Source organism: Pelobates fuscus, chromosome 3 (assembly GCF_036172605.1).
Source record: "Pelobates fuscus isolate aPelFus1 chromosome 3, aPelFus1.pri, whole genome shotgun sequence".
NCBI lineage: Eukaryota > Metazoa > Chordata > Amphibia > Anura > Pelobatidae > Pelobates > Pelobates fuscus.
This window is the reverse complement of record NC_086319.1, coordinates 421,588,241-421,601,577: the sequence shown is the minus strand read 5'-3', so window position 1 is coordinate 421,601,577 and position 13,337 is coordinate 421,588,241. Positions and strand designations below refer to the sequence as shown.

General features: G+C 44.4%; 1 long non-coding RNA gene across 1 annotated transcript in view; it reads right to left on the bottom strand.

Annotated features, from left to right (window-relative positions):
* Positions 1-13,337, bottom strand: part of LOC134603644 (uncharacterized) — an 87,438-nt gene that overhangs the window by 60,812 nt on the left and 13,289 nt on the right. The gene's annotated exons all lie outside the window — the stretch shown is intronic.

Here is a 13,337-nt window from a genome sequence, read left to right as displayed (position 1 = left end):
GCTATTGTTCATGCCGTAATTTGTTTTCATGACTATGTATAAAGTACATTTCAAGTATTCACGACCCGCAAGGGTATGATAAAAAAAAAAAAAGAGATTGACAAAAAAAAAAAAAATCATACCACCAGGCAGCAGTGCTAACCTCCTTACTGAACCACATCACTAAAGAAAACCAGCCTCAACGGGTAAAAATGGAAACCGAAACTATAGAACCCTTCCAAGTTTCTAACCTAATGTAGCTGAACAAAAAAACTAGACCAAGTACTCCAGGCATGCCTACACAACTCGCTCTAGCCTTTCACACATGGGACACACACAGAGCGAAATTTGACACTGGGTACCCACTTTCCTTGCCAACCCCCCTAGAAGCCATAACTTACTGCATCCCGACGTTTCACGCTAAGCTGTGGATAGCTAAAGGGGTCACCCATCTATCCCAGGTGTGTAAAGAGGGCAAGCTGATAGAATTCGCGAAACTTAGCTCCGACTACAATATCCCAAATACATCGCACTATTCTCATGTCCAACTTCAATCCTTCATAAACAGACAACCCAAAGAGAGGACTCAAGTACGTTGCAGCCAGGGAAAGGGTACCCTCTCAATTTGGGAAAAGATAGGTATAGCAGGGAAACCCCCACCTAGATTCAAGCCACTCTCAAAATGCTACAAGCTTCTCCAACAATACCAACCTTTCCATAGCTCAACACAAGCTAAACAGTGGGAATCTGATCTAAACACGAGCATCACTGAAAGCAAATGGCACCACATTTCCTCCTCTGTGAGATTGATCAAATCCGCTCCACTCTTAGAACAACACCAGAAAACGCTATATAGGTGGTACATGGTTCCAACGCGATTACATAAACTATACCCGAACACTTCTCAGGCATGTTGGAGGTGTTCCCTAGAACAAGGCTCAGTCATGCACATCTGGTGGAGATGCCCACGGTTAGTTAGGTTCTGGAAAGAGGTCCACAAACTTATAGCCGAGGTCACCACCACGGACATTGATTTTGAACCTATGACTTACCTGTTGTTAGGTTTCTCCATGGATGTCCCTCCCAAAGCAAAGAAGCTGATATGTCATATCCTATTGACTGCGCAAAAACTGATAGCTAGGTCATGGAAAACCACCACAGCCCCCACTATCCCAAACCTTACTCAAGAGATAGATAAACAAATGATCTATGAAACGCACTTTAGTAAACTATCATCTCACACACATAGCTTTCAAGGGGCATGGGACTTATGGCGCAGATGGAGGGAGACAGCCTGGACAAATAAAGAGACACAAGATTAGGGGTAGATCTGGATGAGTCACTCGCCGGCTACTCTCCTTGGCAGCAATCCAATGTGTTGCTTACATTCCCATATGCGTAATAATTATTCGGGAAACACTGCAGGGATAGTTGGTCTCTAACACAAAACAGTACAGCGGGGCTGAGAAAGACATGAATGACACCTACAGGTAGGGGTCACTATGATGACACGTCCACACTAGAGGTTTCTGTAATGCATGGAAACAACGTCCTTAAGACTTAGGTACGAACATGACATGAATATGCTATGAAGAATGTAAAAAACACTGTATTGTGACTGTGTAACTTCCTTCCCCCCTCCCCCCCTCTTTCCTTCTGTATCCTACCCTAATCCCATGTTGTTGGAAAAACAATAAAATACAATTACCAAAAAAAAAAGTAAGTGTCAAGGAGTGTTTCTTGAGTTGGGTCCAAGAGAGTTTGAGTTAGTCCCAGAGTGAATATCTGCCATGGATCTCTCTGCATGTCCGAATCTGAAAGCCCAAACTCCCTCACCAACTAACCTCTCTCTTCCCTTTGTCCTAACTTTTAAAGGGCCAGAATCTCTGTACGTCATTAGTTGGTATAACCAATAGGATACTGAAGGTGTGGTCAACCTGCAGATTGTAATTTAGGTATTTGGTCAGTCTCGCCTCACTAAACCTTCCAATCCAGGAAAGAGTTAACTTTTCCTGATGACGATTTTGACGTCATTTGGCTTATCTAAAATTACTATCATAACTTAAATTTACTTGTCAGTTCAAAGCGTTTGCCTCAGTCTTTGTGGCAACGACTTTGACCGTAATTTCTAAAACTGACAGTTGTAAATTCAATTTCACCCCTTATTTACAATGGGACCTTGTAAAATTTAGAAAGTAAAATTAATTACTTAATCTTCTCTGTCACTAATGTCTGTGTTTAAAATTATTTCTATTCTATTAACATTTAAACAGAGCCTTCCATCCCCCTGCTTCATTGCTTATCACTTGGCTTGTTTATATAATGCATTCCTTAGCTCAGGCTCAGTGGCTGGTTACAGAAAGGATAGAAATTATGTGTCTTTGTTAGCCTGAAAATCCAAAATGGAGTCCGCTCTGTTCTGAGTGACTCAGGCAATATACACTTTTAATTTCTATTTTAGCACAAAATGTCTGCCGATATAAATATCCTGACAGTACGGCAAACTCGCGCTTGCAGGACCTCTCACGAGCGGCTCCTTTCCTATGGAATAGCCTGCCTACCACCATCAGACTCTGCCCTAGTCTTCAATCATTTAAGAAGGGCCTTAAAACCCATCTCTTCAGGAAAGCTTATGGCCTCCAAGAGTAACCTCTACCTTACATTCCTGTCTCTTGCTCTCTCCTATAGGGCACTGATTTAATCTCTCCTCCAGCTCTGCTTCACTCCCACCCTATTTGATTGATATATATTGTCCTAATGTGTTTTAAACCCCACCTCCTATAGACTGTAAGCTCGTTTGAGCAGGGTCCTCTTCAACCTATTGTTCCTGTAAGTTTTCTTTTAATTGTCCTATTTATAGTTACATCCCCCCCCCCCCCATTATATTGTAAAGCGTTATGGAATCTGTTGGCGCTATATAAATGGCGATAATAATAATAATCAATTTTTTGGAATTTGGCATACACAGTTCTCCTCTCTGTGTGGAATGGAAATAAACTGTGCAAAAAAGACAGTTTGCATCTTTCTCAAAAGGGAAAAAATGTTCTCAGTGAGCAGTTAAGAGGTTTTGCTAGGATGTATTTAAACTAGGAGGGGGGACAAAAGGATGATAAAACGTCAATCCAATTGCCCCCCAAAACAAGGACAGGTGTCTGTAGCACAAGCATGTCAAACTCAAAGTCTAGTACGGGCCACATAAACAAAGCTTAAGTTTATGTGGGCAGCAAAAAAAAAACTACTTAAGTTTTCATAGAAACGTAGGTTGATTTTAATACCACACCCCCTTCTACTAAATCCCAGCCCCCCCCATATACTAAAACTCAGTCCTCCCCCTATACTAAATCCCAGTCCTCCCCTATACTAAATCCCAGTCCTTCCCCCCTCTACTAAATCACAATACCCCCCTCTAGCCAACAAGCAGACTCCACTTACATTGCCGCTGCCAGTATGTGACTCCGGAGTCCGGCCTCTGGTATTGCCCAAAAAGCACCGTCCGCACTCTGTGCCAAAGCGGATACTCCCGCTACTTCTTGAAACCCTGTGAAGGTGGAGCACGTCAACTTCACTTCGGAATGTGACGTGGCGTACCTCCATGCACCTCCAGGTACTCCACTGTCCAGCCGCGGCCATCAAAACACTGACCGACACACACTCACTGACAGACACACAGACAGATGTACACACACACTCACTCACATCATTCCCTGGGGTCCAGTGGGATCTTCTATCTGAAACTCCATGTTCCTGCTCCCTCGCGCGCAGTTTAGTGATGCAGGGTGCCGGAATATGACGTCATTTTCCGGTGCCCGGCATCACTACAGACGGCGCGAGGGAGCAGTGAGGAGTAGGAACACTGAGCTCCCTCGCTGCCGACCGTGTCCTGCTTCCTCTCCCCGGCCGGGTAAATGATAGCAGAGTAGGCACCTGCAATGTGGGGCGAGCAGGTGCCTACTCTGCTTTTACACTAGGCATGTACTCGCAGCTCACCGGGCCACAAGGAGGTCCATTGTGGCCCACGAGTTTGACGTGCTTGCTGTAGCAAGTGTGTTAAAAAATGTTAAGTTTAGAGTCATGTCTACAAATGCTCGCAGTTTAGGGAATAAGATTCATGAACTTGTGGCAATAATGGCAACTGATAATGTAGATTTAGTCGCTGTTACCGAGACATGGTATAATGAGAAAAATGACTGGGACATAGCAATACCAGGGTACTCTTTATATAGAAAAGACAGGGAAGGCAAGAAAGGAGGAGGGCTGGCCCTGTATGTGAAGGATAGCATAAAATCTAGCCTAATAAAAGTTAGTGAGGCGATCATAGAGTCCGTTTGGGTTACGCTAGAATTTGGTAATCACACAGTAACTCGTGTAGGTGTGAATTATAGGCCCCCAGGACAAATAGGGAAGTTGAGGAAATAGCTAAAATGACAATAAAGGGTGAAGTTATCATCATGGGTGACTTTAATCTTCCTGATGTGAATTGGAAAACCAAAATAGCTGCTTGTGGCAGGAGCACACATATTCTAAACTCCCTACTGGGATTGTCTCTAAAACAAGTTGTTGAGGAGCCAACTCGTAAAGAGGCCTGTGACAGACCGCCTGGCACCCCGACTGTGTACCTCCGTCAATCGCTGCTTCCTAGTGCTTTCGAGTACCGCACTGCGCTGGAACTCCATAACCACTGCACACCCCACAAATCGACGCAGCTTGGTTGGGGTCTCGCCGTCTCCTACCCACCCTGGACCTACGACAAGGCTCCAGGTTCCAATGGGTGAACCTCTCTTTCTCCAGAGAGTCAAGAAGGAACAGCTCTTACAAAAGCTTAGTGATTATACTCAGTATAGTGATTATAGCAATCCCCAGAGTGTATTTCTCCAATCCCCCAAACATGAGCCAAGACTTCATGAAGGTGCAAGATGATATCAGCTTTAATGGTTCAGGTTGGCTTTTATACAGTTCTTCAGGCCAGAGGAACACCCCCTAGAACTGATGGGGCACAGGTACACAAAGGACACAAACCAATCAGAACAAACATACATTTTGTGACACTCCCATGTACAGCACAAAATCCCTCCCCTCTGATTGGGAGACAATTGAGTAAAGTCCTGTAAGTAACTCAATTATCTCCAGGTAGAAAAAACTAATTTTTACAAAGTTCAGAAAGCACTGCAAAACATAACATATCCCCATAGAAGTCTCTTTTTGACCCACCGTGCACATGGTCCCATACCTAAAACAGTTCCAGAGGCTAAGCAAGTTATAAGAGCTTCCAAATCCCACACAGAAGAGAAAATAGCACAGTCAGTAAAAAAAAAAGGGGGACAAAACATTTTTAGATACATAAATGAGAAAAGGAAAGTAAAACAAGGATTAGTTAGATTAAAAACAAAAGGAAGGTATGTAGAAGAGGATAATGGTCTAGCTGACTGCCTCAGTGAATATTTTTGTTCAGTATTTACAGATGAAAATGAAGGAAAGGGGCCTCAGTTAGGAAAAAAGACAAATGAGTGATTTGTTACATGTGAGTTTACAGAGGAAGATGTTCTATTTCAACTGTCAAAAGTAGAGACAAATAAGTCAATGGGACCTGATGGAATACACCCAAAGCTATTAAAAGAGCTTAGTGGTGTACTAGCAAAACCATTAACAGATTTATTTAACCAATAATTAACAGGAGTAGTCCCAGAAGATTGGAAGTTAGCGAATGTTGTGCCCATTCACAAGAAAGGTAGTAAGGAAGAGTCGGCAACTATACGCCAGTAAGCCTTACGTCAGTAGTGGGGAAGGTAATGGAAACCATGTTAAAGGATTGGATTGTTAAACATCTAATAATCACATGGATTTCAAGATCAGAGACAACATGGGTTTACTTCAGGGAGATCATGCCAAACTAATCTTATTGATTTTTTTGATTTGGTAACTAAAATTATAGATCAGGGTGGTGCAGTAGACATTGCTTACCTAGATTTCAGTAAGGCTTTTGACACTGTTGCACATAGAAGGCTTATCAATAAACTGCAATCTTTAAGTTTGGATTCCAATATTGTTGAATGGGTAAGGCAGTGGCTGAGTGACAGGCAACAGAGGGTTGTAGTCAATGTAGTATATTCGAAGCATGGGCTTGTCACCAGTGGGGTACCTCAGGGATCTGTACTTGGACCTATTCTCTTTAATATTTTTATTGGTGATATTGCAGAAGGTCTTGATGGTAAGGTATGTCTTTTTGCTGATGATACTAAGATATGTAGCAGGGTCGATGTTCCAGGAGGGATAAGCCAAATGGCAAATGATTTAGGTAAACTAGAAAAATGGTCAGAGTTGTGGCAACTGACATTTAATGTGGATAAGTGCAAGATAATGCATCTTGGATGTAAAAACCCAAGGGCAGAGTACAGAATATTTGATAGAGTCCTAACCTCAACATCTGAGGAAAGGGATTTAGGGGTGATTATTTCTGATGAATTAAAGGTAGGCAGACAATGTAACAGAGCAGCAGGAAATGCTAGCAGAATGCTTGGTTGTATAGGGAGAGGTATTAGCAGTAGAAAGAGGGAAGTGCTCATGCCATTGTACAGAACACTGGTGAGACCTCACTTGGAGTATTGTACGCAGTACTGGAGACCGTATCTCCAGAAGGATATTGATACTTTAGAGAGAGTTCAGAGAAGGGCTACTAAACTGGTGTCACATCCTGTTCCTAGCTGCAGATCATTCTGGCAATGGATTCTGGTATCCAGTACTCTTTTTACTATTCTTGTTTAGTTTTTCTTGTTTTTTCTGGTTTTCTATCCTATGTCTGGTTTTCTTTATGCTGGGTTTTCTGGGTTCATTCCTGTATTCCGTTCCTGGAATTCCCATCTCTTGGATTCCTTTAAATGTTTGTTTTATGTTGCCACACCCGTTCCTTTTTCATTAATCCTTTTGTTTAAGTTGGTTCCTGCAGACGGTTGCTACAAGTCCTCTGCCTTTTCTTGCAGGTAAGTGCTGTGTGTGTTTTATTATTGTTTATTTAGTCATGCATATTTAGGCAGTTGGTTTCCCACATTTATTGGAGTACTTTGCCGCAGTTGGTGGGCTGCATACATCTTGGCCATTTATGTATGTCTAAATCTTCAATGTTTTACATATATAGTACTTAGTTTTGTCTCCTCTTGCTTTGCCTTATATATTTTATCTTTTTATTTTGTATTCCCAGTCCATGTACAGTCCTGTCCTGTCCTGCCCCTGTTCTGTTAATGTTTCCCTTCTGTATTGTGTACATGTTCTGGGTTCTACTAGTTCTGTCTTGTTTCCATGTTTGGTGCCTATCCTAGCCTTACTTTGTTTCTATACTGGATACATTCCTGCTGCTGAGCCTTCCTATTAAGCTCCTGGGAGGTCTGCTTAATTCCAAGCTCCTAGATCCTGGGATCCGCTGAAGCTGCATCAGGGTCCTGGTATGTGGCCGCAGAAACGCTGGTGCTCAACACTAGGGGGCATGCGGTTACCCTGCACCAGACCCTGCTAATCCACTTCCACACTGTGACTCCTACTTTCAACATCAGGCATACTGGGTCCCGGTCGTCCGACCGCCGCCCAGACAGTGTCTGGGTCCCGGTCACCGGACCGCCACCCTGACAACTGGTTCATGGATTGCAGGATAAAACTTACAAGGAAAGGTTAAAGGAACATAACATATATAGCTTGGAGGAAAGACGAGACTGGAGGATATGATAGAAACATTTAAATACATAAAAGGGAATCAACACAGTAAAGGAGGAGACTATATTTAAAAGAAGAAAAACTACAACAACAAGAGGACATAGTCTTAAATTAGAGGGGCAAAGGTTTAAAAATAATATCAGGATGGGCGGAGCCTGACCACCTAGCTGAGCAGACATGGGTAACACAAGTTCCAGAAATTGTGGCAAAAGCGGCGGCTACATAGCCCAAGGACTTCCCAGTGTGCATTACTCACGTCGGGGGTGCACCACTGAACCGAGTGATATCACCCCGAAGCCTGTCAGGGTCAGGGAACGCAGAGTGCGGCCTACAGGGGTTGGAGCCGGGGAGAGGCGGCCGCTCTCTCCGACACTGGAGCCCTCAAGCGACTTCACAAGTATCCTATCCTACCCCACCCCCCCCTCCCCCCAGTCCCCACTGGATAAACTGACCAGGACGGATGACGGACTTTCCCGGCTACACAGCCTGCAGGGGTACCAAACCACCGAGACACAGCTAAAATGGCTGCTCAGCATAGGCCCAAGACACAGAACAAATACAAAGAAACAAGTCCTGCGCTCAAACTCCCATTACTCCTTGGCGGTAGAAACAACCATAGTACACATCAGCCCAAATACATATAGAAAAACCAAAGAAAAAAAGTTAGGTTACAATGCTGCTGCCAAACCCATGTATTCCCTATTAAGGGTTAATAAGCATGTAGGCATGAATATAAAAAATATCTTTGCCAGAACCTTAAGGAAGCAAGGTGAATGGTTAGAGTTAGGACCCACCTAAGAGGTCTGCCTTGACGTGGCAGGTGGGCATACCCTCTCATAGCCATTGGAGGTAACTAAAAACCTCCATTTGTTTAAAAATACATAGGGATGTGGAAAGAGCGCAGGTAACTTTTTTCTTTTTTTTTTACTATATGTATTTGGGCTGATGTGTACTATGTTTTTTTTTTTTTCTTTACCAAGACACAAATCACAGGCACCCAGCCACCCACACATCCCCTGGGGGCTTTTTACCGGCTCCACACGAGCTCCTGGACAACGCTATGCAATCGCGGAGTGGCCTACCACCTAGCGGCAGAAGCAGTGGCTTCCTGGATCCGTCCTGCAACCCGGCATCGCCACTACAGGCACCTACCTCAAGCCTCCAGAGCGGCCACCCGGCTACTCAGACACCCACGATCATCGAGGCGGGAAACGGCGCCATGTTACTCGGGCGCACGCACTCACTCCAACACACACAGGAGCAGGATTACCAAGCAAGTCTTACACGCACGCAACTCACCAAACCCGAGAATCTGTGATCAGCACAGCGCAACTCTACCCTTTACAGTTAAAGCTGCAAACCACGTTGCCGTACAGAGGTACACCCTACTGATTACCACTAGAGCTGAATCCCAGCCCAGGAGCACCATCGAAGGGACCTACAATGACAATAATAGAGACATTCCTACACTGGGCAAAGGCTGAAGCGCCCACCACTATGCCTCACAGCGGACATGCCTTACTTCCATCCTGGGGGCCCATTTTTCAAGTATTAAAGGGACACTGCAGTCACCTGAACAACTTTAGCTTAATGAAGCAGTTTTGGTGTATAGAACATGCCCCTGCAGCCTCACTGCTCAATCCTCTGCCATTTAGGAGTTAAATCCCTTTGTTTATGAACCCTAGTCACACCTCCCTGCATGTGACTTGCACAGCCTTCCATAAACACTTCCTGTAAAGAGAGCCCTATTTAGGGTTTCTTTATTGCAAGTTCTGTTTAATTAAGATTTTCTTATCCCCTGCTATGTTAATAGCTTGCTAGACCCTGCAAGAGCCTCCTGTATGTGATTAAAGTTAAATTTAGAGATTGAGATACAATTATTTAAGGTAAATTACATCTGTTTGAAAGTGAAACCAGTTTATTTTTTTTCATGCAGGCTCTGTCAATCATAGCCAGGGGAGGTGTGGCTAGGGCTGCATAAACAGAAACGAAGTGATTTAACTCCTAAATGACAGTGAATTGAGCAGTGAAATTGCAGGGGAACGATCTATACACTAAAACTGCTTTATTTAGCTAAAGTAATTCAGGTGACTATAGTGTTCCTTTAATGCTAATCCACAACGACCTCTGCATTTAGCTTTAAGCGATGCAGCAGTTCCCTTACTTTAATTTCCGTCCTTTTACTTTAGTTACTACTTGTTTCCAGTGGTCTCACATCTTGTCAGCTAATGATAGCGCATAATTATATACATGTCTAAATATTACTACAATGATAATATAGGCAAGATCTAGATATGTTCACTTAGCATGTTGGCATTTTGGTAACAGGACAAGCCAGTTATCACATCACTAAAAGCTGAAGCATGCAGGATTATCGTGTAACCATGCTTTTCCTTATTAATATAAAATGTGCAATGTTTCTAATGTCACACAACTCTTATAATATATTCAATGTTATGTATGCACTAGTTGTTGTGGCAGTGCAATCCTGCTTTTCTAAACTATGCACGCATAAAATAAAGAATAAAAAAAAAATTATAATAGCAGGAAGTATTGCTTTACTGAGAGGATAGTATGGAATAGCCTTCCAGCTGAAGTGGTAGAGGTTAACACAGTAAAGGAGTTTAAGCATGCGTGGGATAGGCATAAGGCTGTCCTAACTATAAGATAAGGTCAGGGACTAATGAAAGTATTTAGAAAATTGGGCAGACGAGATGGACCGAATGGTTCTTATCTGCCGTCACATTCTATGTTTCTATATAGTGTCCCTTTAATCACAGGCACTGCGTGTACTCTGCACTGCAACATAAAACATAGGCAGTAGGGCCTCCATTTAATATTTATCAATAAACCTTTACAATTGTTTAAAATTGTAAAACATGTTTTACTATTTCCACTTTCTTAGATGTTCTAGGAACAGCAAAGATACTGCGCAAAACCCTGAGACTCCCAGGCCTCTGGTAGAGGTCTCGAGAACGAGGAATAAATAAACCACCCAAGTGGGTTGAGAAAATCAATTTATATATTTATTTAATATTTGCAAAAAATATTTTACAACTTTATTCAAAAATTTTAAATTGAGGCCAGAAATCATGTTATTGGTAGTGAAGGGGTGAAAGACTTATTTAGAATCTACCTTCGAATATCATAATATTTGAAGCAGACCACGGGTAACCTGACCGGTTACCTCTGCTAATTCCCTTCCTTCAGCCGATCAGGAACCATTTAAAATACAAAGAGACCTATCAATCCCAGTAACTTGACGACACACAGTCCTAGAAGTACAACAACAATGCTTTATTGGGAAGACAGCTTTTATGCACAGAACCCCGCAGGGGGTCTCCATTCAGTTCAGCACTATCCCAGGCTGGAGGGGGATGGTTTACAGATAACCATCTCCCGCTCTGGGAGACACCAACAGGACACATCAGTTATACATCCTAAAGCATAGTATATGCCAGGTAGAACTTAGGGGCTCAGCGCCCCGGCATCGGAAGGGGCCACACATTTAAAATACACATCACTAGATAGCCCCCGGTCCCAACTAGGATCCCTGCAAATAGCGGGGCTATCGGATGTACATAGCCCGAGAAACCATCATCTAAAGTCTAAACTTGAGGCTCTTGTGACGGATTGCTGGCACTCCGACTGAGTACCTCCGCCAATCGATGCTCCTAGTGCTTGCTGAGGACTCCAAGCACTCCAACTGACACCATCAGCACTGCAGACCCCACTTCCAGCGATACAGCTGAGCCGGGGTCTCGCCATCTCCACCCACCCTGGATCCACGACCAGGATCCAGCTCCCAGTGGGTGAACCTCTCCTAAATCCAGAGAGTGTAGCAGGAACAGTGTAGGTATCCCTTCCCCCAAACATGAGCCAAGTGTAACGGATCACCTGGCACCCCGACTTGGTACCTCCGTTAATGGATGCTCCTAGTGCTTCCTGAGGACTCCAAGCACTCTGGCAGACACCACAATCACCGAATCCGAGAAACCTTTAAATTCTCCCAAGCATATGAATGTTGTAGACCATTGAATAGGAACCATACGAATAGGCTTGTACTCCTAGCAGTCAACTGGAACAGCATGCAATAAATCCTTCCCCCAATAATGAGACGACACATCACTTTGAGGGTAAAACAGGAACTCTGGACTGGCTCATCCAGCCTGGCTTTTATTTCCAACTCACACATACAGGCCACACCCAGGGGGAGGCATAAAAGAACCAATGACATAGATGTTACCTCCCACACATCCCCTCCCCTTAGTGTGACACATAATCCCATTATGCATACAGTGTAAAATATACTTTTACACAACTTTCATAACTTTAAAACCATACATCACATTCACATAAAAATACATATCCACAATCAATCCATTCAGGGGAACAACATATTAAAAAATGGCATGAATCCGACCAGGGGTTCAAAAGTTACTAAAAGTATCTTTTGTTCCTTTCTGGCTGGCAGAAAAACATCCCCACAATGCACCCTGGTTTCCTCCCTTCTGCCCTGGAGTTAATTGGAGAAGTAATCCAATTACCCAGGACTAAAGGCAGACTCCATTAACCACATGGTTGCAAAACAACATAAAACACTTTAAAATACATAAAGTCACATTTACACATAACACACAGACATTTCACCTATCCCCAGATAGCTGGGATCTGCACGCACAAAACTACCGAATAGCGCGCAGATCCTACTCACACAGTACAATTGCCATGGAGCTAAAGTCTTTCCCATAGTCTTTCATTATATGAATAGGCTCCATGGTATGGCTATCTGGGGTATCACATTCCCATAAAGTCTGGTCCATAGTCCAAAGGCAAGAGGCGGGCAATCAGCCCCCTCCAAGGACACGTGGCGAGGTCGGTTTCGCCACACTTCTCCCCTTTACCCCCCAGACTAACAGGGTACTTGACCTCCTGCCGGTCAGTGCCCTTGTTAGTCCAGCAGCCCACCCACAAGACAGAAACAGCAGAGCAGCCCACCCACAATAAACAGTTACTACAACTGGGTGAGGGATAATCTTGTCCAGGTTCAGGTGCCTCACCACGGCTGTGTGGGGGACTGGTAGGCTGCCTTGGTAGGTTGCTGAGGGGGCAGAGACCAGCGGTACTCTGTCCTGTTGCCAGCACTACCACGGGAGTAGTCTGGTTGGAGCCTGGTTGCTGGAGACCGACTGTCTCCCCTTGAGTTACCCCGCTCTGCTGCTGGAGACCGACTGCCTCCCCTTGAGTTACACAGCTCTGCTGCTGGAGACCGACTGTCTCCCCTTTAGTTACACAGCTCTGCTGCTGGAGACAGACTGTCTCCCCTTTAAATACACCGCTCTGCTGCTGGAGACCGACTGTCTCCCCTTGAGTTACACAACTCTGCTGCTGGAGACAGACTGTCTCCCCTTTAGTTACACAGCTCTGCTGCTGGAGACAGACTGTCTCCCCTTTGGCTAAACAGCCCTGTTGTGGGGGGGCAGGACCGACCGTCCCTACCCCCTGTGCTGGAAGTGCAGAGACCACGGTCCCATCTGCACAGGTGTGGGGCTTACAGTCTCCCCCTGGTACATTAAGCTGCCGCTGGGGAGAGGTGGTAACCAGCTCCTCTCCCATTAGAACACTCTGCCGCTGGGGAATGGAGACTGGGCTCTCTATTC